This window comes from Lissotriton helveticus, chromosome 10 (assembly GCF_964261635.1).
Source record: "Lissotriton helveticus chromosome 10, aLisHel1.1, whole genome shotgun sequence".
Lineage (NCBI taxonomy): Eukaryota > Metazoa > Chordata > Amphibia > Caudata > Salamandridae > Lissotriton > Lissotriton helveticus.
Genome location: NC_136071.1, coordinates 721,769,921 through 721,795,987, shown reverse-complemented (window position 1 = coordinate 721,795,987; position 26,067 = coordinate 721,769,921). Strand labels below are relative to the sequence as shown.

The 26,067-nt window shown below is 39.7% G+C and overlaps 1 protein-coding gene and 1 non-coding gene across 2 annotated transcripts in view; both read left to right on the top strand.

Moving 5' to 3' along the window:
- PTPRN2 (protein tyrosine phosphatase receptor type N2) overlaps window positions 1–26,067 on the top strand; it is a 2,458,064-nt gene that overhangs the window by 1,313,014 nt on the left and 1,118,983 nt on the right. The window lies entirely within an intron of this gene.
- On the top strand, window positions 16,758–16,897 carry LOC144786306 (U4 spliceosomal RNA). The gene has a single exon (XR_013602117.1). It is a non-coding gene; the product is annotated as a U4 spliceosomal RNA (small nuclear RNA).

Genomic DNA, 26,067 nt, shown 5'->3' with positions numbered 1-26,067 from the left:
CCTTTGCCTTTTTTAATAGGGTATTGTTCTGTCTCTCAGCTTCTGTCAACTGTTCTTATTGTAGGCACTTGCATCATTGAATATCTGATCACCCACTATATTGAAGGAGGTTACTTGAATCCATGACAACAATCAGTGATGTCATAAATTCTGTCAGTTAACATGTCATGAGTTATGGGACCTTGGACCAATGTAGAATTTACATTAAGTGATAGGGAAGTACACCATTGCCAAAAAGGGTATAATACATTTGGTGTTTATGGACCTGACACAAGCATTTGACTGTGTCAACAGATCAAAATTGTGGTCAATCTTAAGTGAAAAGGGTCTTGAACCAGACCTTGTGAATTTCCTATACACTATTCATGAGAATAATACAACAGCTGTGAGATACAACAGTAATGGAGATCTGACAACCCCCTGGGATGTTAAGAGAGGGGTACATCAAGGCTGTATCTTGGCCCCCCTCTTATTTAGACTATATATAAAGAAGTGTGGGGATTCTCTAACAAATAGTTATAAAGACATACCTAGGTTTGGCGAAAAGATGATCCCCGCACTTTTATTTGTGGATGACACAGTTATATTAGCTAGAACTGCACTGGGCCTTCAATTACTTTTAGATGCTTTTATAGTTTTTATGGACTCCCTAGATCTTTCAACAAATTTTAAGAAATTTCACACTATGTCCATTGGCCCAGGAAAGTCCCCCAAAAAGACTCCATTTTATTGTAATGGGGTTGAGTTAACAAGGGTTCCAACTTTCCCCTATTTGGGGGTACTTTTTGAAGAGCGTGCGCATGGTGCCCACAAATTATGCAAAAAAAGAATACTCTCATTAGAGCGACGGGGGCAACATTAAATTTTGCTAAGAGACTAGGATCTAAACCTATTCTGGCCCTGATGAAGATATATAAGGAAAAATGAATCCCCATGGTAACCTATGACAGCTACATCTGTGGATATAAGGAAGGAAAAGACATTCAGCATGATGAAGACAAGTTTTTATGCAATATTTTGGCAGTCCCGCATTCCACGCCTGCATACATATTACATGAAGAATTAGGGGTGGGATATATATATCAGACCAGATAGCAGTAGCCCCTTTCATGCGCTGATTGAGAGTTAGGGCAAGCCCTATCATAAATTTAAATCAAATAATAATCACTGACTGTCTAGGGCTAGACAGTGCTGAATATATCCCCTGGCTAAAGCACCTAAGGGAGCTGACAAAATGGTTAGGTTGCCCTGATTTATTTCTAAGCCCCAAACCCCTGGACAAATTTAAAATTAGAAATATTAAACAGCAGTTCATGATTAAGCGCCAGGGTCTAAGGGAAGAGAATGAGTTGTTAAAACCAACGGTGAGAGGTCATTCACATTATCTATGCATAACCAAGTCCAACCTTACCTATTAATTGTTTGCAATCCCTTCCATCATTTTGTTTTAACAAGGTCACATCTGCAAATGGCTCCCTGGCTTCTATCGGTTCCCCAAGGCTTTTCAAAACCTGGCACTTTAAAACCTTGTCCTTGTGACAATTTCTCCGAACAGGATACCCTTCATTTTATTTTATTTTGCCACTACTACGTCTCGTTACGTAAGAAATGTATATTACCATTACTCAGAGATTGTCATTTCTCCCACGTCAGGCCTGCCTTACTGTACCTTCAAATGTTATCTTCCCCCATGGTCTGTTTTGGGGTTGCAATTTTTTTAACAGGAGCCATTAGGCGCAGAAAAATGTTGGTTTTTTAACTGTCATTATGTCTCTTAACATGTTTTTATTTACTATAATACTTGACAGAGTTTGCGCCTTTGCACCTTGCACTTTATACATCGCCTTTGCATTGCATGTACTTTTGGTCTCGGTCTCCTGGTTGATATCAGGAATGCCATAAACAGGTTGTATTTGACTGAGTTGCCCTTTTGCACCTTGCACACTATAAAATGTTCTTGTACTGTATTATACTTTAGGTCTCGGTCTTCAGGTTGATATCAGGAATGTCATAAACAGGGACTTTCTGTATTTAACTGAGCTTCCTCTTTTGCTCCTTGCACTTTACACAACATTGTTGTACTGTATTCTACTTTAGGTCTCGCTCTTCTGGTTATCGGGGACGATTGTATTTGCCTGAGTTTGCTCATTTGCACCTTGTAATTTATACAACATTTCTGTACTGTATGTATTTTAGGTCACGGTTTTAGAGTTGACATCAGGAATGCTTTTTTAACCCCTTCGGGCAGATGACGAGCTCAGCTCGTCATGGGCGTAACCTGCGCTACGCGGATGACGAGCTGAGCTCGTCACGTAACGCGGATTTTTTTAAATCGCAGCGCGCAGCGGGAAAACCGCTAGCGCACATGCGGTTAAACTTTGTCTCTTATAAACGGTGTTAATGAAATGTACCGCTGTATGACATGTTCTCTTTTATGGCATTAAGTTGTCGAATAAAGCATTACTGACTGACTGACTGACTGACTAACTGAGTAATGCAATATTCATTATGTGTGTGTATTATAATACCCATATTAAAACTGCATACTTATGCTTATCTATGTATACTTACCATCACAATACTCTGGTAGTCAATATTTTTGCAACAATATTTGCCAGTATTAAATTCTCGATATTCTGGAAGTGAGTCATCACACAATCCTCATGTGGTATAAAAAGTACTACCCCATATTTTAGCAACAGGGATCAAAATAAATGTGTTAAAGTTACTGTCTGGAGGGTAAGTGCTGTGAAAGCTTCCTGGATGTTTAAGATCAGTAAAAAGCACAGGTGGGGATATCCCCCATCACTCCTTCCTAAACAGCCAGGTAATTACTTTTGGCATTTTGACAAGTGTTTGCTGGAGTGAAGGTCAAAGCTGTCTGTGTGTGAGATCTATGCTAATCTGCTCATCTGGATAAGTCTCCAGCAAGCCAGTGTGTTCATAATTAGAAGCTGTGGAAGGCAGTTTTCATTACAGCTTTGCGCTGAGCATAAACGAGCCAATGATATGAAGTAATTTCATTTGTCATACTTTGCCGGGTTGTCTATGCCCCTGCATTAGAAGTAGCATGCAGCAGGACTGCCGGCAGTGTGGGGAAAATAAATATTATTCTAATTTTTAGTGTTGCAATTTTCAAGATGAGAGGCCAGCAGCTTCACAGCTAGAGCTGGAGTATGCAGTCAGGCTTTAGATGCACAAACACTACATATCTCAATTCAAGATTCTTTTAAATCATGCACTACTTACTGGATTTTAAGTTAGTGATAATGGCGTACATTATTGTGTGTAATTTTGTGCATGCTATCTTATTAGCTTTAGGACTTGGTATGCTATGCATTTTTTCTACCATGTTCATTCCACTAGGGCAGCTACATTGCACAAATTGGAACTGGGCACCTCAGTTTTAGGTGCACAAAGCTGAATTTGCCCAGCAATCAGAATTGTAACATTTTAACTCATCTATAGTTTATTGTATCCAGTAGTTACAGGTAGCAATTAACTTCACAACCCTGCAATTTTCCCCAGGTACATTTTGGCAGGGCAAACCTACTGAAATACACAAGGGGAAATGTTCAGTAATTACCAGAAAGCAGCACATTTTTCATTGTACTCCCCATTAGTAGGGGAAATTTCGGTTGTAATGCCATTTATTGTACATGGTAAATTTCAAATAATTGGGCGTCTGATTTTATCGGGTCCATAAATACTGCAACATGCATAATTAGGGTCTATGGGTTTACAGACGGGTTGAAGCAGAGCCTTAAGTATACTGTCTATGTTCACTCCCACGAGGGGATGTAATGATGTTGATTGCACTAAAAATACATCTGTGTACCTTGTATAATCTTGTCCTTAGTGTTTAATGAACCGATCATATGTATTGATAGTCTCAGATATATATTAGCATGTTGAGGGCTGAACGCAGTGGAGTTTCATGTATATTTATTGCATGCCTGAATGAGAATCATCATGTGTTATCCTGTTACTTGTGGTTACCTAAGATGGCAAATACCCAATCTGTTTGAGTGCCTTCAGTTTCCTCTGCTATGTAGAATTTTCAAATGATGAACTTCTAGTCAATGGTGTTGATGGCAGTGAATAGCTTAGTCATTGTGGCTGATCCTTCTAGAGCCCTGATTTGTGGTAAGTCATTAAGGATGAGGGTGGTTGGAGGGTACTCACTGGCTTGATATATACTGCCTTATAATGGTGTTGTGATTTGTATGTGACATACCTGTACATAATTCTGTCTTATTTGTGAAACAATCAAGATGGACCAATAATGATCTGGCTACCCACCAAATTTAAGGTGGCTGGAAGTGTCCCTATGGAAAGAGATCCCAAGAAGACTTCTTGGAGTGTGTAGATTTTTTAAGCTGGTGCTGCATTTTATAAAGGAAGACAAAAATATGAGCAAGGTTGGAGTTAAAGGTGAGGGCCAAAATGTTGATCCTTGACAAGTGTTGGAACAAGGTAATATTATGTTGATGTGCTTGGAACAGGGTAATGATCTGTGGATTTACTATTTGGGAGAAGATGAAGTCTGCGAGGTAAGCATGGACAAGAGTGCAGGCTGCATGGGTAGACCAAGTCTGGTTTTTGGTATTATTGTTTGCTTAGAAATCTTGTTTGTGCTCTGACAATTTGTCTTCTTAACAGCTTTTACATGAATTAGGTCTTTAGTATTTAGTATACAGGGAGTTTGAGGTTGCCCTAAGGCTATTAAAGGCCACATCCTTGATGGCTCACAATTTTTAACGTATTGGGCTAGCCATTGCTTTGGTGAGGGATTCCACTGATTTACATTTAGCGCCCTCTTCAGTTACAAGTTTGTTAGATTTATTATAAAAGACAAGCAAATAAACATTGGGGAATGGTCACCACAACAACACATGTGCTACTGCTGCAAAGCTTGCACCTACCATGAGATGCAACAGATTTCTTCAAAATTTCTTTTCCATTATTTTGTCTTTTGTAAATGTAAGTCTGATGATGAAAATCATTTATATTACTAATTGCTTCGGACCTGGAGTGGCACAACTGGGCACCAGTTGTTTTCCCGGTGGGCTGATAGGGTTAGGGTGACTAGACGTCCCGGATTTCTCCGGATGGTCCCGGTTTTGGGAGAAGTGTCCCGGTGTTCCGACACTATCCCCCAAATTAAGAACATTTCCCGGTTTTTGTGTAGTGCCCGGGTGTAGCAGAAAAATGTCCCATTTTTTTTGTTTAGTGCCTGGATTGAGCATACCATTGGAGCCCTTGTTGCAGAAGGATAAGCGTAGTGCGAAGGGAAATCCATTAAAGAGACACATTTTCTCTCTGGATTTCCCTTCTCTTGAGCGAGCCTTGAATGTGTGTGCGCATGTGTGTGTGTGTGTGTGTGTGTATATATATATATGTACACACACGTACACATTTACAAGTCTACTGTATTACTATATATATAGGCACATATTTACAAGGGTACGGAAAAACCGGGACAGGCCAGATATAGAAGTAAGACTAAAGGCTTTAGTCTACTTTTATTTCTAGCGTGTCCCGGTTTTTGGTCCTCAGAATCTGGTCACCCTAGGTAAGGTGGGTCTGGTTTCACTGCTGGTGCAGCGACTTTTGTTGCTGGGGACGGGCCAAGCCTGTCCTTCTTGCAGTGCTTAGGCAGTTTACAAATAAATAATGCAAAAAAGTGGTTTTAATGCATGCTTCAAAACCATTTGTGTTTGTGTTTGGGTGGTTTCTATCTCCAGTAGGGTTTCCACGGCCACCGCTGACCATCAGGGCTTGCCAGGGTTGTTTGGCATCTGCTATTGCTTGGTTCAGAGAGTTTAGTACATATATGACAAAGACTTCAAAATCCACAATAGTGTATTTCTTAATAATGTGACCTTTGCCACGCATTTCAGTTTTATATATTATTCCAGTGCATTGAGTGGCAATTGTTAGAAGTGGGATATTCTAATCATGACCTTAGAATTGTTCATGCCCTCATCATCACTACTCTGATGAAGATGTTACCAATGAACCAAAAGGGAAGTTGCTGTCTTTTGGGCGCTATACCTAGCCTAGTGTGTTACTAGAGAGCGGAGCCACTGGAATTGTGCGACATGAGGGCCACGAATTATGTGACAGGGTTGACTATATTATGCAGCAAGTAAAAGCAAATTATGTGGCATAATGTAGCACAGTTTTTGATAGTATTAGTTCAGGATTTTGTCATTTTTACCCATGATAATACTGTCTGGGCAAAGATGTCACCTCATTGAAACCAGTTTAACAACCAAATGCATAAATAGGCAAATAAAAGATATCCAGTTAACCTTTGTGAAGGGCATTCCACTGCACGCGAACACATGTTGCCATGTTTTTGTAACTTTTGATCCATTTCAGCTAAAAACTATTTGTTTTGTAAAATCTTCAGCTCATGCAGCTGATGATGAATTATGTGACAAATTTGACAGATCCATAAATATGCAAAACAAAGCTGTGGTCGTAGAATCACATGATAATAGGGGTCATGCTATAGATGGTGTAACATTATAACTTTAGTTTTTGTGCCGCGCACATCCTGAACTGACGTATTTTAGTGCATGTGATGAGGTGATTTGTGTAAAACATTGAGGGCCATATTTATGAATCCCTGCGTCACATTCACACAGCCATTGCGTCACTTTTTGTGACACTGTGTTTCAGCGTAAATAATGCGCCACGTTGCTCCATATTTACGAAGTGACGCATCTAAGCAGAAGCGTCACTTTATAAACCCCTGTGCCACATTATAACTGCGTCAGGTATAAAGTATGCAGGGTGGGCGTTCCCCCGCATTAAAGCCTCGTAGAAGTGGCGCATTGAAATCTATAAGATTTCATTGCGCCACTTCTAGGACGCCATTGTGTCAAAACCATACGCCTGCCTCATGGCAGGCGTAAGGGTGATGCAGGCCCTTTCACATGGGACTTGTCCCATGTGAAAGGACACATTGCTAGAGTTGCGTTTGTTTTCAGACACACTCCAGCAATACGTCACTTTTGCGCCTACAGATACGTCAGTAAAACTGACGTATCTGTAACTCCTTACGACATGATGCGCCCTACTGTAAATACGGCGCATCCATGGTGTCGCAATGAGGGCGCACTGCTGTTGCAGCGATGCAACACTTCTCATAAAGAAAGCCCTGACTGTCTGTGTTTCTGACATGCAGGTGCAAGCCGCTGCCAGAAAGAATCCTGGTCATATAGAATGAGTGACAGTTTTCACCACTGGCATGCACCAGTGCAAATTAAGTACTGATGGGTAGCAATAATACACACACAATAGAGTGGTACTTTTCTGTTGCCTTTATTTTAAAGACCCAGGGTTAAAATTACTTTTGAACAGTGAATGCTATGCATAATAAACATTAGCAAATGTTTAACAAAAAAGCCCCAGCACAAGTCATTCCCACATTAATGCAATCCCACCGGCTAAAATAATGCAATCTCTTTCCAGCAGTCTACGCGCTTCGTGCAGTGGGAGCCTTTCCTGGATCAGAGGCCAAATTTCCATTACCTGATGAGCTAATCTGACGTGACAGCCTCCTATGCAGATGGAGGATCTCTTGTCAATAGGGGTTTTTCTTCAGGGACATGGAAAGACAAATGTCTATATTCATTCCTTCTCCTCGTGCTTGAGTAACATTACCCTCCCGCCTTCATTGAGTCACTGAGAATTTAAATGTCTACTTTCTTTTTTTATAGATAGTTTATGCATGCAAATCTGTTTACAAAAGGTGGGTGGCATCATTCCCTGGTTGTTTACGTGCAGGAGGTATTGTGATATGTAAATTTACGTTAGGCATATTTAATCAGTCATAGTGGTATGCTAATTTAATTCATGGATGAATTTTAAAAATGCAGCATATAGAGGAGAAAAATTAAGAGAATTTAGAACCAGCTGTGGCCCTTCCTAATCAGTGTCAGGTACCATCACAGTGCACAAAGAAGAAATATCTAGTTATACCAGACACGCGAATACAATGCCGACTTCATCAAGAAATGTGGACACAAAAAATGTCTTTCTTTCTTTGCATTCCACATAAAACTTCGATTTTATGCAAATCTGGAAAAAGTCTCTGATTGGTATGTAAAGAAAGTCTGAGTCCTCCCAGGCTCCTGCACTAATCTGAAATTGTGACAGTGGTCATTTTAAAAGGGACTATTGTAAGATAAATGCTAATGCAGGCAATCATTTTACTGATGCTTCAGAAGCTATACTCCATTGAAGAGCATCCAACCACCACCTACCCTGAGAAGATCTAGACAAAGTTTAATTATTAAATCCAATTGTTTGCCTTCAAAACTCCGCATGCGCGAACATATAACTAAATGATGTCAATTTAGTTATTTCAGCAGAGTTTGTAGCAAAGGACCTGTCCTTTTGAATTAGACTAAAAGATACATAAAAAGAAAGGAGATAAACATGGGTTTAGGCCATTGAAAATTGAGGATTCGTGCTGTGAGGAAGCCTGTTTTCTTTTCTTAACAAAAAGTTTACTGTTTGTAATAAATTTGACCTATTGTAGCTTGACCTCCATTCTTTTCTCCTTTCCATGAGGTCATGTTTTCATGGCTTTGGTGATTGCATCACTCTTCTGCCCTCAGGGGAGGATAAATAGGTCACTTCTGGGTACTTATTGAAAAAGTTGAAGTGAGAGGGGTCTCTGCCTAAGCCAAAGGCCATTCTCTACTCCAGTCAACAGCCACCTGGTCATGCTCTCAACTTGATTATTATTGCTTTCATGAATCAGAAAATTGAATCTGAGGCATCATTACAAATGAGGGGCTGCTTTTCACCAATTAGGATTTTGGGTACTATTTTGCCATGCGTATTACCTGGATTCTGCTACAAAACCTTCACCAGCCCTGTTACTCTTCCAGAAGTTTGGTATTGGCATTAAATATGTCCTCATTCTGGATTTCCTCTGACTGTGTACATTTGCATACTTATAGAAGCAGACATAAGGGAAACACACTGCTTCTTACCTGCCAACTTGACTTTCATAAAAAACGGACAACCTTTATGCCTTTGATATTTTTTCATGGCCCAGGAGCAATGGTGAAGCTTATGATTTTATGCTACATATGAATTGATAGGGTGAAATTGAAGGACCAACTCTACCATGTTGATCGCAGAGATGGATATTTGAACCAAGCACTGCCGAAAAGGGAAAAATCTGTCAGATTCTCTATGATATATACATGTATATATCTATATTACACACAGTGGTGGTCGCTACTGTGTAGTTATAGTTAGCTCATAATTTCCATAGGAAGAGTGTTTTTTGTTTCACCAATAACTTTGGATTTGCTTGACGAATCTTCACAAAACTTTACACAAACAAAAGTTCATCCTCCTTAGCTGCTCGCTAGAAATGTTCTGGTTATCCATCAAGCTGGTCGGAGAAAAAGGTGGTGTCCCAAAATCCTTTTTCCCCAAGCATTTAACTTTAGGGAAAATTAGACATAGCTACAGCAAAAACGGCCTAGGGATGTCACGCCAAAGCTGTTCCCACTGCTCTGTGGGAATAGCATCTGAGGTGTCTGAGTGCCACTACATTTGGTCAGGGTGGAGGGGCAAAGGAGTAGAATGTTATAGGACATGGTATGTGCGTGAAATCAGTCCCAACGAGCTGTCGAAGGAGCGCACTTGTGTGTCGAAAGAGGTGATCTGGCACATGGCTCCTTCTGTATTAGTGGGTGTGACTAGACAGTGTTGGATCCTCCGTCCGTGAAAACGGGTTCCCTTCCAGATAATCCACCCTGCCACTGATTCCCACCACATCGTACCTGAGGTAATGGAGGCAGGCTTTGAATGCTGACTTGAGGGAGCCTATCTCGGCTTTTATTTCTTGTAAAAAGTTGGTAATGAAGGCCTGCGTGGGTTCCCCAAGGGCAGGTGTTAGTGGGGCATCCGGTGAGGCCGAGGCGGAAGAACTTGACTTTAGCCACCTGGATGGGAAAGTATCATCCCTAGAGGAAGCAGCAGGTGACTCCTTGCCAGCTTTAGTACGGTGCATGTTCCCCCGGGGACCCTGGCCTACAGAGAGACCAGACGTGGTCACCGGAGCAGATACTGCTATGCTGCAATCGAGGCTCAAGTGGTCAATAAGTCCAACGTGTCGGGCCCCAGGGCGCAAGGAGCACCACCACCCCCCCTAGGATCACCTCCCTTCAATGGCATAATGTTCCAGCGCAAAGAGGATCATCCTAGAGATGGGCCTCAGCGTCGCCCCAAAGGCTGGAGTGGAGAGCAAGGCAGGCGTCCCGCGTCTCTGCTCCTGCTCTCCTTGAGGAACAAGAAGCACAGCCAGGCCCCACGGACAAATCACAACTCTGCAATGCAGCATTGTGATTGGTAGACGCCCAGGCTCCCCTGCAATGTTGTGATTGGTTTTGAGCATCGTGGTTCGACGCTCAACCAGGGAATGTTAGCCCGGGCATATTCTCCACGCAGGCTCTAATGCACCCTGCATGGAGAACAGGGAAAGTGTGCATGACTTGTTTGGATGGCCTGAGAAGGCCTACCAACAAGTCATTGCACATTTAGGAGAGGACATACCACTCCTCCCCTGCTCTGACAGCAAAGCAGCCCTGTCCACAAAGCAGCACAAACATAAAATGATAATAACTGAAAGTTAATATCGTTTTATGTTTTTGCTTCTCACCCTGCTTGAAAGCAGTGGGGGCGACGCTCCTCCGCCATAGCGGAGGAGCCGCCTCTGCATATAGATTCCCAGATATTTTTAAATACATAAATTACCACATCATTTCAAGGTCCAGAAGATTGCCTTCTCCACATCTGGCCAAAGCACAGATAGGAAAGAGGCACAATTTGGTCACCCAACAAACTACCAAAGTCTTGTTTCAGTCGAAGGAGTTTTGGGACTGCTCTTTCAGCTTCCCATAAATATATCAATTTGTATTCTGCATTTAGTGAAACCATGTGTGCCGTGTCTCCCATGCAAACAACTCAAATATCCAGCTCAATATGCCTGCATGTTACTACACATTTGTTTCATATCAGAAATGATTTCTCTCTCGTCTGGGTAATGAACGTCCCCTTAAATGGCACAGTAGCAGCAGTTCTGCGCACCTCAGTTGCCAAATTTCAAACAAAAGGATTTACTTGGAAGACAATTTTGAATTTTTTTTAACCTGGTAATGGATAGATCATTAATGATTTGGAGAGGGTTCACATGCTTAACAGGGGTCATTTTCTAATGTGCTATTCATTATACTGTTTCTATCATCTTTAGTGCATATCTTCTAGGAATGATATTGCAATATCTTTTGCTTAGCTTGTCAAGGCTCTCTGCTTTGCTGTGATTACAATGCTCTCATCCATACACTGCTGTATTCATTAAAATCTAGAGCACAAATATTTCTGTGAACCTAATTAGTTTGAAAATAGCATGTTTTTTTCCTTTGGATCTCAGAATGTTTGCACCAAGTGTCATCCCAATAGGAAATCAATTTCCTCCTGCAGAGTTCCATCAAAAAGCTTCCTGTGACCTTCCTGGCATTTGCATTTCTTAGTGATCCATGTGGAACTCGTGTCATCCCCTCCATCATCTCAGGGCATTTTAACTCAGCACACATCTGGTTGCCTTCATATTTCGTAAGAAGAGACAAATGCTTATCATGCTAAAATATTGTATTTGCAATGTGCTTTACAAGGATTTCCTTTGGGAACTCTGTTTAAATAAACATCATTGATATGCAGCATAACCTTTACAACTTCTGCACTGCGCTTCGCGAGCACGTTTAGAGCGGCAGAGATTTTAGTATGAGTCAGAAATAGAATTTGCAGGATTACAAATAAAGTCAATTTCACAGGAGTATATCTATATCTCTCAATCTTCCATGATCTCATCAATATTTTGTGGCTTTGTAGTTAGGTGTAGAATGTGTACAATTATTGTTATGCTGTGCTATGTGGACAATAGGATCTGTACTAAGTGAAATATAACGCGATATCAGAGGAAAAGAGATAGCAAACATACATAATGGGAGTTAATAATGAATAACAAAACATTGTCAGTGGAGAAGAGTCTATGAGAAAACATTCTGAAAGGGAACAATATGTGAGTACACAACAAAGTATTTCTTCATTGATATTGTGTTCATAGCAGGGAAAGTCCTCCAAGGAATATCAAGAGGATAAAATGTTTCAACTGATTATAATAACACAATGATTAGTCCTTATAATGGCAAATAAATTTGCAGTGAGTGGGGACATGAGGGCTTTGACCAAGTTCAAACATAGTTTTTGTTATTGAACCCATATTTATTAGTCTTTATGGTTTATGTTTGGTGTTACACTTGTGGTGCATATCTATACATATTTCCCCAAAATTACACATTTTTCCTAACCAAAATGAAAATGTTCAGTAATAGTAGTCTTTGGCCAACAATGACTTGAGCACTGAAACATGATATTTGATTGTTCACCTGACATAGCTCCTATGCTCATTTTTCCTCCGTAGACCAGTCTGTTGATCTTTACCTAGGTTAGCACAATAAACATGTCAATAAAGCAAAGCAAGTTACTTTTTTTTGTGAGAATGACATCCACTTCAGAAGAGCTACATGAGATGAAGCCATTGGGTATGATTCACAGGGTAAATTTAATTGAGTAGCAATAATGACATGCATCCCTGCATGCCTGCAATTGTAAATACATTCTTGTATGACATCAGAATGTGAAATTGAACATACAATACAACTGGGACATTAAATTATCCTTAGTTTCCATTGCATAAAGTCCAGGCTACAAGAAGGATTTGTTTTTTTTGTTTTTTAAATCTCCTCTCCTATAAGACTCACCAACTGACTAATGTACACCCTTCTCTTGTTATTAGTACATTGCCATTCAGTACAGAAATTAGAGAACTATAACACACCATAGTTTTTTGTGATTCGATTCAAAGGAATCCCTATTCCTATAATCACTATTCACCTTTTCTCTTCTTTACACTTTATCTTTTATTTCATTTCTCCTATTTTCTCCCCTTTCCTTTATTATATGCACGTTTTTTCTTCTTCATATTATACTAAATATGTTAAATACCTAAACTTTTATGGGTCTACTATAATGTATTATACTTTTATGAATGTATATACCTTTAATCTTTCAATAAAGAATTACGACACAAAGGATATCCCTTTCAAACAAATTGTGTTTTCCGTCTTATTCTCCATGTGGTGGCATATTGCCTGACACTAAGAATTTAAGAGATTAAATTTGCAATATAGCCATTGTAAGTACGGAGATGGTTGTCTTATTTAAAGTTTGTTACATGAGTTTTGCGTGCTTCTAAATCAAGGGCATTCTTATCGTTGCTGTGAAAGTGATCGGCTGGCAACTAGCATTTGATTTGTCGAACCAACGAAGAGAACAATCTAGACTGATTTTCAGTAAAACCACAATAACTGTGGGAGACACATTTGCAAAGAAAACTCTTCAATTTCCCACAACCATGTGTGTGTAGTTCATACAGGTTTTTGCTTTGCAATGTGGTACTTGTAGTCTGTTCATCCCATGTAATTTCGGCATTCCAAGTACAAAAATGCAAATAAAAACGAGAATGAGAGGAACTCACACATGGACTGTTCAGAAACAGAGTCACAATAGACATTTCTCCATATATTTAGTTTTTTCTGAAAACCCACTGGATTGTAATATTTGGTTGGTAGTGGTCACTGAAATTGACTTTTTCCTTTCTGGTGACGTCAGATATCATTTAGGTAGTTGAAGGGCCAGGCATTTTTTTTACCTGGGCGAAATCTTGTGAAATTTGAGTATTTCAAATTATGTGAATTACATTTTGGGTGGGGGGGCATTTCGGCTCTATCCGGTGTCTGGCTGGTGGCTCGTGGAGCTTTTGTGCACGAGGTATGTCCTTGTGTTCAATTTTCACAAGAGGCACCAGCGAAATGCATTCTATGTGATACTCATAGTTTCAAGTAATTTTTACGAAAATGATGCTTATTACACGAAAAGAGTAGCAGTTACGCTCACCATTAATTAGATGTTTATGATGGATATAACAGGCCAGCGAAACATGTTGTTATGCAGAAACTCATGCATACTAGTGATTGATGCAAAACCTAAAGTCGGTGCCAAATAATAAAAAAAAACTGCCTGCACCCACAGCAGGCTAATTGTGTCATTTATAATGCAGCAATCTCCGAGTTGTGGTTGCTCTTCACAGGTGGCAGCCAACAATTAAGCCTATCGACTTGGAGATGAAAAAGATAATCCCCTAAATGCACGATTTATATATACTTGACGCTTATAGGAAGCATTCATAATGTTTATTCTGGGTAAACTACTCTGCACAGCCTTGCAAATCATTAAACTCGCTTCCAGCATGATAGCGGCGAGAAAAGTAGTTTAAAAAGGAGCAGTTATTTACTGTGCCAATCAAAAAGAAAAGCAAACGTTGCCATGGCAACTGCAGCCTCGTTGACAGTCCCAGGGAGCTCCTTAAAGATGACTTGCTTGAAGAAAGAAGGTGAATTTGAGGCTGGCAGCCAGCCGGAAGGCAGGTAGGTTTATGTTAGGGAAATAAAAACGCAAAACACCAACAAACCATGAAAAATGTAATAGGAGTTCGATTCCACGTCAGTCTGACAAGTGTCACTAACGATGATATCCGGGTTTTGCTGTCCAGTAACAATGACTGCGACCGGAAATGCATAAGTCGATGACACTGAATACAGAAGTTACTCTATGAGCAGAAGTGCGCCTTCCTCTCTTTAAAGTCCAAGTTTTAGATTCAGAATCGACAAAGGGAGCTTGCCAGGAACATCACGCAAAGTCGCAATTTGGCTGATTTACACAGCTGTTGGAAATCCCAGCGGGAGGAGGCTAATGCCTTCGCCTGCTGTGACTTCCGGCTGTTTTCTCTTATTCATAAAGAGCCGGTGCGTGAATCCAGGATATCTGCAACTTTTGTCGATTTCCAGAAATAGGTCAGGAAGCAACAGGCCAACACAAGGCAGATTATCTGCAGTTTGGGTTTATAGTGTATTTTTCACTTTATCTCGACACCATTTTTTTCTCTGCAGTGAAGCCTGTTTTTCCTGTTAGATTTTTTTTCTCACTGAAACACACATATAGGAGCAGATTCCCATCTCGCGGTAGAAAAGAGCATAGAAATGTTCTTAAATACTCACAAATTTCATATTTTGAATCTGTTCTAAACATTTTCCATCACCAGGCCACAAAGCTATTTTTTTCTGTTCTTTCCCTTCCCCTTTGGAAATGTCCTTTTAGCTAGGAGGAGTTTATTTCACGTGGTAGTGGGATTTCCTCACAGAAATCCTGATACTGTGACGTATAATTTCTATTTAAATGTTGTGGAAATCCTGTTATTTCACGCCAACAGGTGATACTAGAGAGCATATACATCGTTGTGATGGATCCCATTTTAATATATGCCTGTAAAAGCCCCCGGTAAACTACCGTTATAACAATGGTGGTTTTCAATGAAATCCCAGCAAGTTTTTTTTTTTACATTGTATGCACATGTGGAGCAGGGACATAGTGAAACATGAGGGGGGCCTCCTGCAAAGCGCGTACAATCCCCTTATTCCCAAACAAACTTTCGGAGAGAGGAGAACAGATGACTAAAAGGGCCTCCCTCCAGGACCAGGAGTTCCCAAACCTTCTGGGGCCCCAAAATCCCATTCCGACCAAGGCTAATGAGATGGGGGACTCAGGGGCCCATCTTTACATTTTGGAGGGGGCCCCTACCATTCCACATTATGTAACTGTCCAAGGCAAACAGCACCGCAGGGGTGCAGGCCCCGTTTCATACCCCAGGTTTAGAGCCTTGTATATTAATAAAAGCTGCTTCTCATTAATGGTAAGCAGCACTTTCCTTGCCCGGATGTCTCGATTCACCATTACGACCTGCGTGTGATTGGGGGTAGAGCCAAGCATCCAGGGTGAGCATTGCCCTTCAAATGAAAAAAGGGAAGGTTGTTTCTACAATGCTTAGTTTGTAAAAAAATAATAATAATAAGTACAGGGACCCAAATATTTTCTTAGGAGCCCAATGCTAGCACCAACGACTGCTGATGTTGACGCATACCAATGATGTCTATTCTCTAGTTGACCTCATGCCTGATTCTTACACCACTCTACAGTTCATTTTTCATCATCTCACTCTTGCAGTTTCTTTCTCATTCCTCCTTCCTTCCTTAGTTACTGTTTCCTGTCTTTCTCTTCTTCCTTCTTTCTCACTTCTCTGCCTCTGTGTGGTTCTTGCTCTGGGACAAAGTTTGGTGATAAGTAATAGTCCCGCCTTAGAAATGAGTCCGGTGCTCACCGTCTCCATCTACCTGCACATATCGCGTAACTGTATTTCCAGATACGTGGTGTATTGTTTTGATACAATTGATATGGTGGCCAATTATGTACCTCTGAATATGCAAGAGTTTAAATAAATAATGAGCGAAGTACCACAAAGTAGCCTTGTAGGAAAACATTTATAAACATTTAAGAAGAGTGTTCTGAATCAAGAGATTCGCAAACCCTTAGCCTTTCATCCTTACACACCAAATTCCTGGTTAAAATACTTTGTACTAAGTGACCATTTCTATTAATACATAATTGTAAAGCTTATATTGTGTGCAATAAGCAGCATTCAAATGATCTGACAATTGAAGTTTCTCCCAATAGAAAATGGCAGGGTTTTCAGCTGCAGACCAATGTGGAAGGTGCAGTGGCAGTAAAGTAGCCAATGAGGTCTATCCGAGACGCAATTATTGGTTATTGAAAACTTTACCCATTTTAAATCTCCCCAGATGAATCTGTGTCATAACCTGATGACATTTTTAAAAACTTTTCTAAACTTGTATTGAATGTTTTTACGTCTATTGTTATAACAAATATCTTGCTTGAAATTGTTGTTCTCAGTAGAGAACTAACTCAAATAAAAAATTAAACTTGGAATGGAAACATCTATGATGTAACACAGTAATATATTCTGTTGCTTTAGTTCTGCATCCTCAAATCTCGGTCTGACAATGTGTCCATGACTTCTGAAAGGGCGGTGCGCATTGTCAGACTGGTGTGTGGGATAATTTGGTGGCTGTTTGTGGGCCTGTTGTAGAGTCGTGAGGGCTGTTCTTTACTGTTGTTTTCTCTGATATTACCACATAAATTGCCTGAAGTAAGTTTAAATCCATGCAATTCCCCATGCTTGGCAAAACACCTGTACAGCGTGTCTTTACAAGTTAAAAACTGCCCCAGCCACGTTGTTAGCTATTAGATTCACTAATGGGGGCCACTTTTATTTTGTTGCACAGGCTGATTTTCGCTCCCAGTCTGACCCTGTGAAATGCAAATGGTCAACTTTGCTCTTTTCGTATGTAAAAACGAATCACTGGGTGGAATCTTTTCTAAATTAAATGCTTCTGCTAGAAACCCCCCAGTTTAGCTGAAATTATACTTTCGCTAATAATGCAAGAGCAGGATGATCCATTATCTGTGCAGTGAATTCCTGTGGAACTTTTCTGTTTGGATACCGTTTTTGAAGACGGTTCCTAACATTTAGGTCTTGCATCAGCCAACACCTTTTGATTGCACTAAAATTATATATTATACTTACTGATGAGGGATTTCAGTCAGCCCTCTTCAGTCCTTGGTCTGTTGTTGAGTTACTCGCATTTTTCTTCTGCCGACTACAGCATACAGTATACATCATGGGCCAGTTGGTCAACCTACTTTAGCCATTGGCCAACTTCCCTGTGAGTGATAGCATTCTGCTCTTTCATGAAGAAAACATTTACACGAAGGCGTTCCCTTCACTTCAAGGGAGTGGTAAGGTGCTTGATGAGGCCAAAAAATATATTTTCTTTTACCCAATGTTTATTTTTTATGTTGGCAAGGGTCAGGCAGCCCTTCAAAACCAAAGTTTTACAGAACCATGTCAAAACAAAACAAGCATTGACAAAACAAAAAAACCCTGGCAATCAGCTCCAGACCTGTTGGTTTTGCCAATGCTTGTTTTTATCCTATAACTGCAATGAATGTGAAGGGCCTGGAAGCATAGGTCGAGTGGCAAGATAAAACACCATTCTCCAAAATGGAATTCACTTTCTTTATGTGTTAAGTTAGCAGGCAAGTAAATCTGTCAAAATTGGTAAAAAAATGCTAAATCATACTAACTTTAAGAATTCTGACTTGAACTTTTTGAAATTAAAATGTAATGCAAGTCAAGGTGTCAGAGACAGAAACAATTGCAGTTTCTTGCAATAACATACATCAGTTGTGAGTTCTTGTTGCATTGAGTGATTCTGGACAATTAAAGTAATGCAAGTAAAGATACTTACAACAAATTACATTGGCTAAACTTAGTAAAGAAAAATAGAAATATTATGCAATACTGGCTAACAAGGGCAGAATTGACTATTTCCATGTAGATGCACAAGTGATCAACAACAATCGATTTCAGTTGGATCCCATCTATGGAGAATGCCAGGCAAGGATGGTCAAATAGGCCATGGACATTGGTTGCATAATTTTTATATTCATGTTTTTGGATCTTAACTGTTTTTGTTTTCTAGAAACCTCATTGTAACAACTATAGGGAGTGAGAGGAATTTGAGAGAGAAAGACAACCAAACCATTCTATTTTTCAATTGTTTCAACTGAAGTGTCACTTTCCCTATTACTCGTGAAGTAAATGTCTCTCATTACTAATGGTGCATTAAAATGAAGTCCATTGAACGTTAAGAGGAATCTTAGTGTGGATAGTATCCTTGAAAAAAAAAAGAATTTATTTAGAATAGCGATTCTTTAAACAAGGGGGAGGTCCTAGAGATTTGAACCATGGAAGGAAGACATGCTATATTGGGTATTATTAGAGGCACATTACATTAGAGATGTACAAAATGACGAACAATTAACTGATGACCTTGCAGAATGGGTGGAATTGTTGAAATGACTGACAGGCCCACCAGACCTCCATAAATAAAAGATAAGACCAGAACTGTATTGCATCATTAAAGTGTTCTGAAGAAAATTAACATGCCCTTATTCAGGCAATGACCTGACCCCACCTTGACTATGGCAGTAGTACTCTTTTCCGCTGGCCAAAATATTTGAATGCCAGACTGCAGGTGATTAAGAATATGCCTGCTCAAATTTTCTTAAAATTCTGTATCATTTACACATCAAACTCCTTTCGTAAATTGATTGATTGGTAGCCTGTCAACAAGCAAGTCATTGCATTTAGCTTACAAGGTTGCTGCAGGCCTGGGGTGCTTTATCTCAGATATAGGTTCCAAGCCTAAGTCCCTTCTCACAGCTTGAGGTTATCTGCACTTGGACAACAATTTTCACAATTGGCCTCTTCAAGACAGGAAGGAGATCCTTCTCTTATCTAGGGACAACTCCCTGGAACTGCCTTCCTATGAATATGAAGCCTATTGTCACCTATCAGGCTTCCACAAAATCTAGAATTTGTCTCCTGGACACCACTTTTTAGACTTTCCTTCCATTTGTTGCTTTTTTAAGGTCAGCGCCACAATGCCTTTGTGCTTTACAAAAATCCTATTCATTCATTTCATGAATTCATATATGGACTATCTCTATCTCCCTAACTCAGGGTTTTTAAAAACTTTACGTCCTAAAACTAATATCCAACACTGAATCTTGATATTAAAATGCATATGGCTGTTTATATAACTGTGACAATAACTGCATAGAGTTTTGTTTCTTATTGGTCTTGAAAGAAACAGAGAAAGGTCCTTTGAAAGTTAAAGCATTTCTGCTCTTAGGGTCCTTGTGTATTATCAGCAGGCAACAAAGGGGAATGTGAAACTTCAAAGAATACTGTGGCATTCAGAGCTTCCCATCTTCAAAGAACCTCTCCCTTTTGTAGTTCTTTGCAGGGTATAATTAAAACATTTAAAATATTGCTACTGTAAACACTAATGCCTTTGTTTTCTAAGCAGCAGCATAATTTAAATTATTTTTTCAAGCTATCTGTCATCTGGGTTTAGAGGACAGCCTGTTTTTCAGTCACCTCCAGTAAATTGCATTTGAAAGGCACACGTGCACAAAGTACTTATTGGGCCAATATAGGATGCAGGCATTGCTTCTCCAACACAGAAATTACCAAATATTCAAAAGAGAAACGTTTACCAGAGGAATATGTTGTGAATGGCTGTTTCGCTAGGTACTAAATGTGTTTTTCATTTATTCACTTAGAGCTCTGCAAAACAATTAGTGATAAAATCCAGTACAAGTACTATCATTAACTTCACGCTACACCTACTATGTGAAGTTGTAAGGGCAATAGTCGAGTATGACACATGGCGCCATGAGGGCATTAATGAAGTATAACGAACGTTAACGCCCACACAGTTCCAGTTCTCATTATGAAAGCTCTATTCCTCACAAAGTAACACATTTATGTGCGGCTGAAATGATTACATTGCAGTCCTTATTGAACTTTTTAAAACATACTGATAGAATGGGAGACTTTCCGGGCGTTAATGCTGTAAAGTGAAAGGCAGAATGTCATAAAGTCATCCATTGTCTGTTCATAAGGGAAGAGGATTTCTTTGCCAATGATGTCAATAGTTCAGTCTGGACTTTGTAGCTGAGCGTCGAGCCAGTATTGACGCCACAGCAGCCTCAAGGTCGAACTCTAACATAATATTAAAAAGCGGATAGTGAAGAAATGCACATTTATAATCTAACGATCTAATTAGAAAGTAATACATTTGCATTAACCCTAAAAATTGCGCAAGCAGACATACTGACATTGCTGAAGCACCACCTCGTTTTAAGCAAGCAGGAAATGGTGTGCTGAGCGCTAAGTGTAAATGAATTTGGTTGTAGTGCTATATGGTGGCAGCATGGTGAAAACACTGAAACCCCAAATTAGCCATGGACTCTGGTGTAGGAGCACTTACCAAAATGGCAAGTACATTATCAGTACATAAAACTTTGAGTAAACATTTATCAGTTCGGGTCTGATTTACAAAAGTAACTTACACTTTTAAGTATGTTTACTGCTTTTTGCTTATTCACAAAATCCAAGTGTGTTACTAATAAAAAAAATAGTAAGTCCAGCACCACACACGGCCATCTAACTAGTTTAACAATGTTTCAGACTTAGTGCTTAAAAACTGTTAGCAAACACTTTGCATAGGATCACTTTTTTCTCACCTTGCACAGCTTTTAACCGGCTTCACCACCTTTGCACACCTTCCACATTTCCCGCATGTTTCTTCCACCACCCTAAGCGTCCACTCCCCTGCAAACAACTTTATGTCCTCCCTCCTTAGAGTCCCTGTTTGGTAGGGTAGTCGTTGACTCTTTGGCTACTTAATTTCAGCTCCATCCTATAGCAGCAAATAAACACATCTATGCTGCCTTTCTACCATTGCCTCACATTCAGTCTTTATACCAAGCTTTAAGTAATACCTACCCTTAAAATTCAAGTTTCTTTTAGCTATCATTTTTTAGTTCTATTTGCCTTATCTGGGTTGTAACAATGTTCTTTGCTGGATTGTAGTTTTTCTTTTGGCATATCTGAATCAGTCAGTTTTCATTACAAGATTTAACCCAGTTGCTTGGATGGTGGCGTTGGCCTAGAAAGCCTCCATTTATTCCCCTCTCTTACCAGTTTGTAGTAGCACCTATTATTGAAGGTTTTCAAAGGATCATGTGCCTCTCTTCACAGGACAAATGGTATAGGAAATACAGCTTCCTCTTTTTAAACTGAAAGGGTTGTGTTAAACCAGTTGATGCTGATTTTCTTACTTGATTTCACTTTCTTTGTTTTGATGGTTCATGACTGACAGAGGTATAAGATGAATTGAAGTCTGAATCAATTTTTTGTGTTGTTTCGAAATACAGCCAAAGTGTCTTTGGACTATATTCTTTTCCATTTGTTCACTTCTCTGAATAGTTTTTGCACTTATTAGATCTTGTGATGAGATTTTGAATTGTAGTTCATGCTGGCGAGATTAAATATGATAATTTATTGTTCAGAACATATCTATGCTAACATATTTACATGTAATGTGTCATTGCTGTGTACAAAATAGGTCAAACTTTCCCAATTGCTTGATTACAAGGGTAGTGCTAGTTCCTGCATTTTCTACAGTAATGTCTCACATTATCCAACGAGGACAAGAGAGTACTGCATGACAGAGGTGTAGATTGAGTAAAATGTGGCAATGCACTCAACTGTGTTGTGTAGTATGGTTTTTCTCGCTGAACATTTCGGGTTCTTTGAGTGAATGAGCACAGTTCCTGCATCTCTTCTTAGACACTCAACTCTTTTGAGTAGCCTTTACCTGGATGGTAGCAAGTCACTGATTTTCTAGGTCAAGATGTCACCAAACCTTATTTCCACTGTTTAGAGTGCAGGGCACTCATTATTCTTCAGTTTGGTCATGTGTGTAATGGGAATAATTTTGTTAGTGAATATTATCAGTATGTTGCGCCTTTTTGGGCATTAGATTTGCATTCCTTTCATTGACTCTCTGGGCAAGCATGTGAGTTTTTACTATTGTATGCCATGTTAACACATTAAGTTCTTAGGGGTCTGTATCTGCTCTTTCATGGCAATATTCTAATCACTTTGGCTGTACCTACTCCATTTGATGGATCTGGTATTTTGTTACCCAGTGACAGTTCTTTGGCCTCTTCTTTTCATTAACTGTGTGACTCATCTCACTTGTATATTTCTTTGCAGGTGAGTCTCAGATCTGTCTTTCCTTCTCCTTTGATCTAAATCTTTGTAATAATATTTATAATTGCTTCTCCGTCATTTAGAACTAGATGTCCTCTAACTCTGTTTTCCAAGGCCCTTCCAAAGACTGAAATTCAATTTTCCAGTTACTTCTCCGTATACATGCCTCGTTCTATTATTTATCCCCCTTCCTCTCTTCCTTGTTGTTCTTGTGCTTGCAACCTACAAGCAATTTTGATATATCACTTTCCTCTAATCTAATTTCTTCTCGCCCTCGCACTAGTTGTTTTTAACTTTATAATAGCCAGAATATCCACCCCTTCCCCAAATTTCATGCCACTGACCATCTCTTCTAGAATACTGTACTTGCCTTATTCTAGGTTGTCCAGTCTTTTCTAATTGGATTTTTTATTTACTTCAATGTTTCTTTTGGTTTCACTCGCTGTGACTTCCCACATGCCTTCTTCTTTTGTTTGTCTTGGCTGGCTGCCCATTATTCTCACTTTCTGTTTAGTTTCTCTGCATACTTTCAGTTATGTTCTGGACCCTGCAACTCCAAAACGTCAATCTCTTAATGCTTTTTACATTCCTTCTTTTCTCATTACGTTCACACCACCTTTAAAGAGCTATTTGATGTACCTTGTCCATTATTCCCCTCTCTCCTTTTCATTAATTTTCACTGCTTGCTTCCAAACATTGGAGTGCTCTTCTTTTTGTTTGGTCTTTCACTGCAGTTGTTATATTTCATTCTAGAGGAACATCTTTCATCTTCCATTTCTTACTCTTCAGTGTCTGTGATTTCGTTCTTTTTCATCTTATGCTATATTTTTTTAGAATATTAATTTATTTTGTATGATGGTTTTGTGAAAGTGCTTTAAAGTCCAGTGAAATTCAGCCCACATACAAATAAGATATAGAACGCCCCAGGAAATGACAGCTAGAGAAGTAACCACTCTTTTTATACAAACAAAATGTATTAAACTCAAAATTAAAATTGATAAGAATGTGGAAAATTCAAGACATTGCATTTTGCCATCTGACAATTAGCATTTTGTTGCCAGAAACAAAATATCATTTCTTGAATATCACTATGCAAATATTTTTGTGAAACAGCATATGCCCTGAATGAGCCATATTAAACCCTCCGATACTACATTATCTTTCTTCACCAGTCACAATAGGCCTATACAATTTAGGCAAAAAAAAAAACCATTATTTAATCGTTTTTAAAGTAGACGAAAATGTTGATCATCCATTACTGGTAGATGTGTTGTGTCTTACATGTAATCATACTATATAATCTGTTTACAGTACTTGGAAGAGATGTTAGAAACAATTATGCAATTTCTATAATGTTTTATTAAACAGCAATAGCACAGACGAAAAAAGGAAAAATAAATTATGCACAGGTTTCAACAGCAGACGACAGCAGCGCCCTTTTTCGCTACTCTTCATTTTTTATTTTTAGCCAAATCAATATTTTTATACTGCTGTCACGTCTCACTGCACACTATGCCTTCAGCGCACTGAAAGCAGTAGCATCACGACTTTAGACAACACACAATTATTTATATTAACGTTTACACCAAAAATACTTCAAACGCTCAGACCTTTTTTGAAACATTTTTTAAGACTCGCGTGCCCTTTCGCAAGGATTTAAAATCAAAAGCAATGCTAAAATAGAAGACGGTATGTGATGTGCAAGGAACACTCGGCCATGGGTTTAGAATGACAGCTTCCACCGGCTCCTTAATCTGTCTGACATGACATTATCAGCATTGCTAAAAAAAAAATCCGTGAGCCTTTGTTTTCTGTGTGTCAGTTGCGATGTGAATCTTTTCACAGTGTGTCAAATGCCTATTTGATGCATGACTGACACCTTATTGTTCATGGTATTATGGCTCGTGCCTTTGTATGTGATTTGCCAATATACTCATTTTACCTTATCAGAGAAATATAGGCCCTTGCATAGCTCGGATGAAATATGATAAACATGTTTACGTGACTTCTATAGAAGTCAAGAAAAATTGAGCTCGGCGACCTTAGTAAACACATTCATCAAGGCGCTGCTAAGCCTCAGAGATCTGTTTACAGAGCCCTTGCATTTGATGTCTTCCAACCACTTATGTTGTAAATTAAATGCATAAACACTGTCTAAATGTAAAGGTCACTTCTAGCGGTGAATCTGTGATCACAATGTGGTCACAGGAGTTGTTGTTCGAGTTGCTTTGGTGGCATCTAACAACATAGATATTCAAATGACCCTGATCTGCAGCTGGTGATATGGGCTACCTTGTGGAAGCCCCATGAATATATACATTGCAGAGATGGTTTGTTACAACATTTTCAGTTATATTTATATATGCCGTTCCATCAATTGAGACTGTGTCTATTTCAAAACCTTGGGGCTGTGTAGGCTAAGGATGGTATCCTAAAAGAGCATTGTTAATGTGCACATTTGGGGTTATTTTGGGGTCGGCTGTCAAGTTTATTGTTCTTTTGTGCCTTTTCCCTCTTGACAGTATGCCTTCTTGCATACCCTGCAGAAGAGGCAGGGAGGAACTAGAATGGCAGAAGGGTTAAACAACATTTTAGTGCAGAGATGTCAAGACTGTATTAACTATCACATGTTGGCTGAGTGACACCTAGATGTTCTTTTTTCACATATTACCCTTACTTTCAACAAAAGAGACCCACTCTCTCGTTGTAATTTATTAGCAGTTGTCACTGAACTGCCTTAAGCTCAACTTGTAAAATCTGAAATTATCTACGGTATCTCTCCAGTCCACAGAGACCTTCCCTCATTCGGCTTCTTCACTCAAGAACTCTTAGCTCCCTTTCCTCCCATCATGAAAAACAGGGTCCATTGCAACAATGTGCAAGTGTAGTTACAAATAAGCATTTCTATAGTGTGATCCCATCTAGGAGAGCATTGTGTTCCTGTACATAGCAATACGGAGATAAAGGAACTATGTCCAGGGGAGGGCGGGGAATGATTCAAGACAGTCTCAACAAAAAGAGACGGTGTGTTTAGAAGAGATTATTTTACTGAGCCAGTAGCTGAGGGAGCTCGGAGGATCCTATTCAGTAGCGGCCCGTGATGGGAGTGCTGCCGGGCGCTGACGTGGGGCGGGGGATGGGCAGGGTGAATGCAGCGGGGCAGCATGGCGATGCAGCACGCACAACGATATTTGTTTTATTTATTTGTTTGTGTACTTACCTCTCTGCTGCTGCATTCCGGAGTTTACTACCCCCTAGCCTGCCCCTCCCCCACCCCAAGTCAGCGCCCAGCAGCACTCCCACCG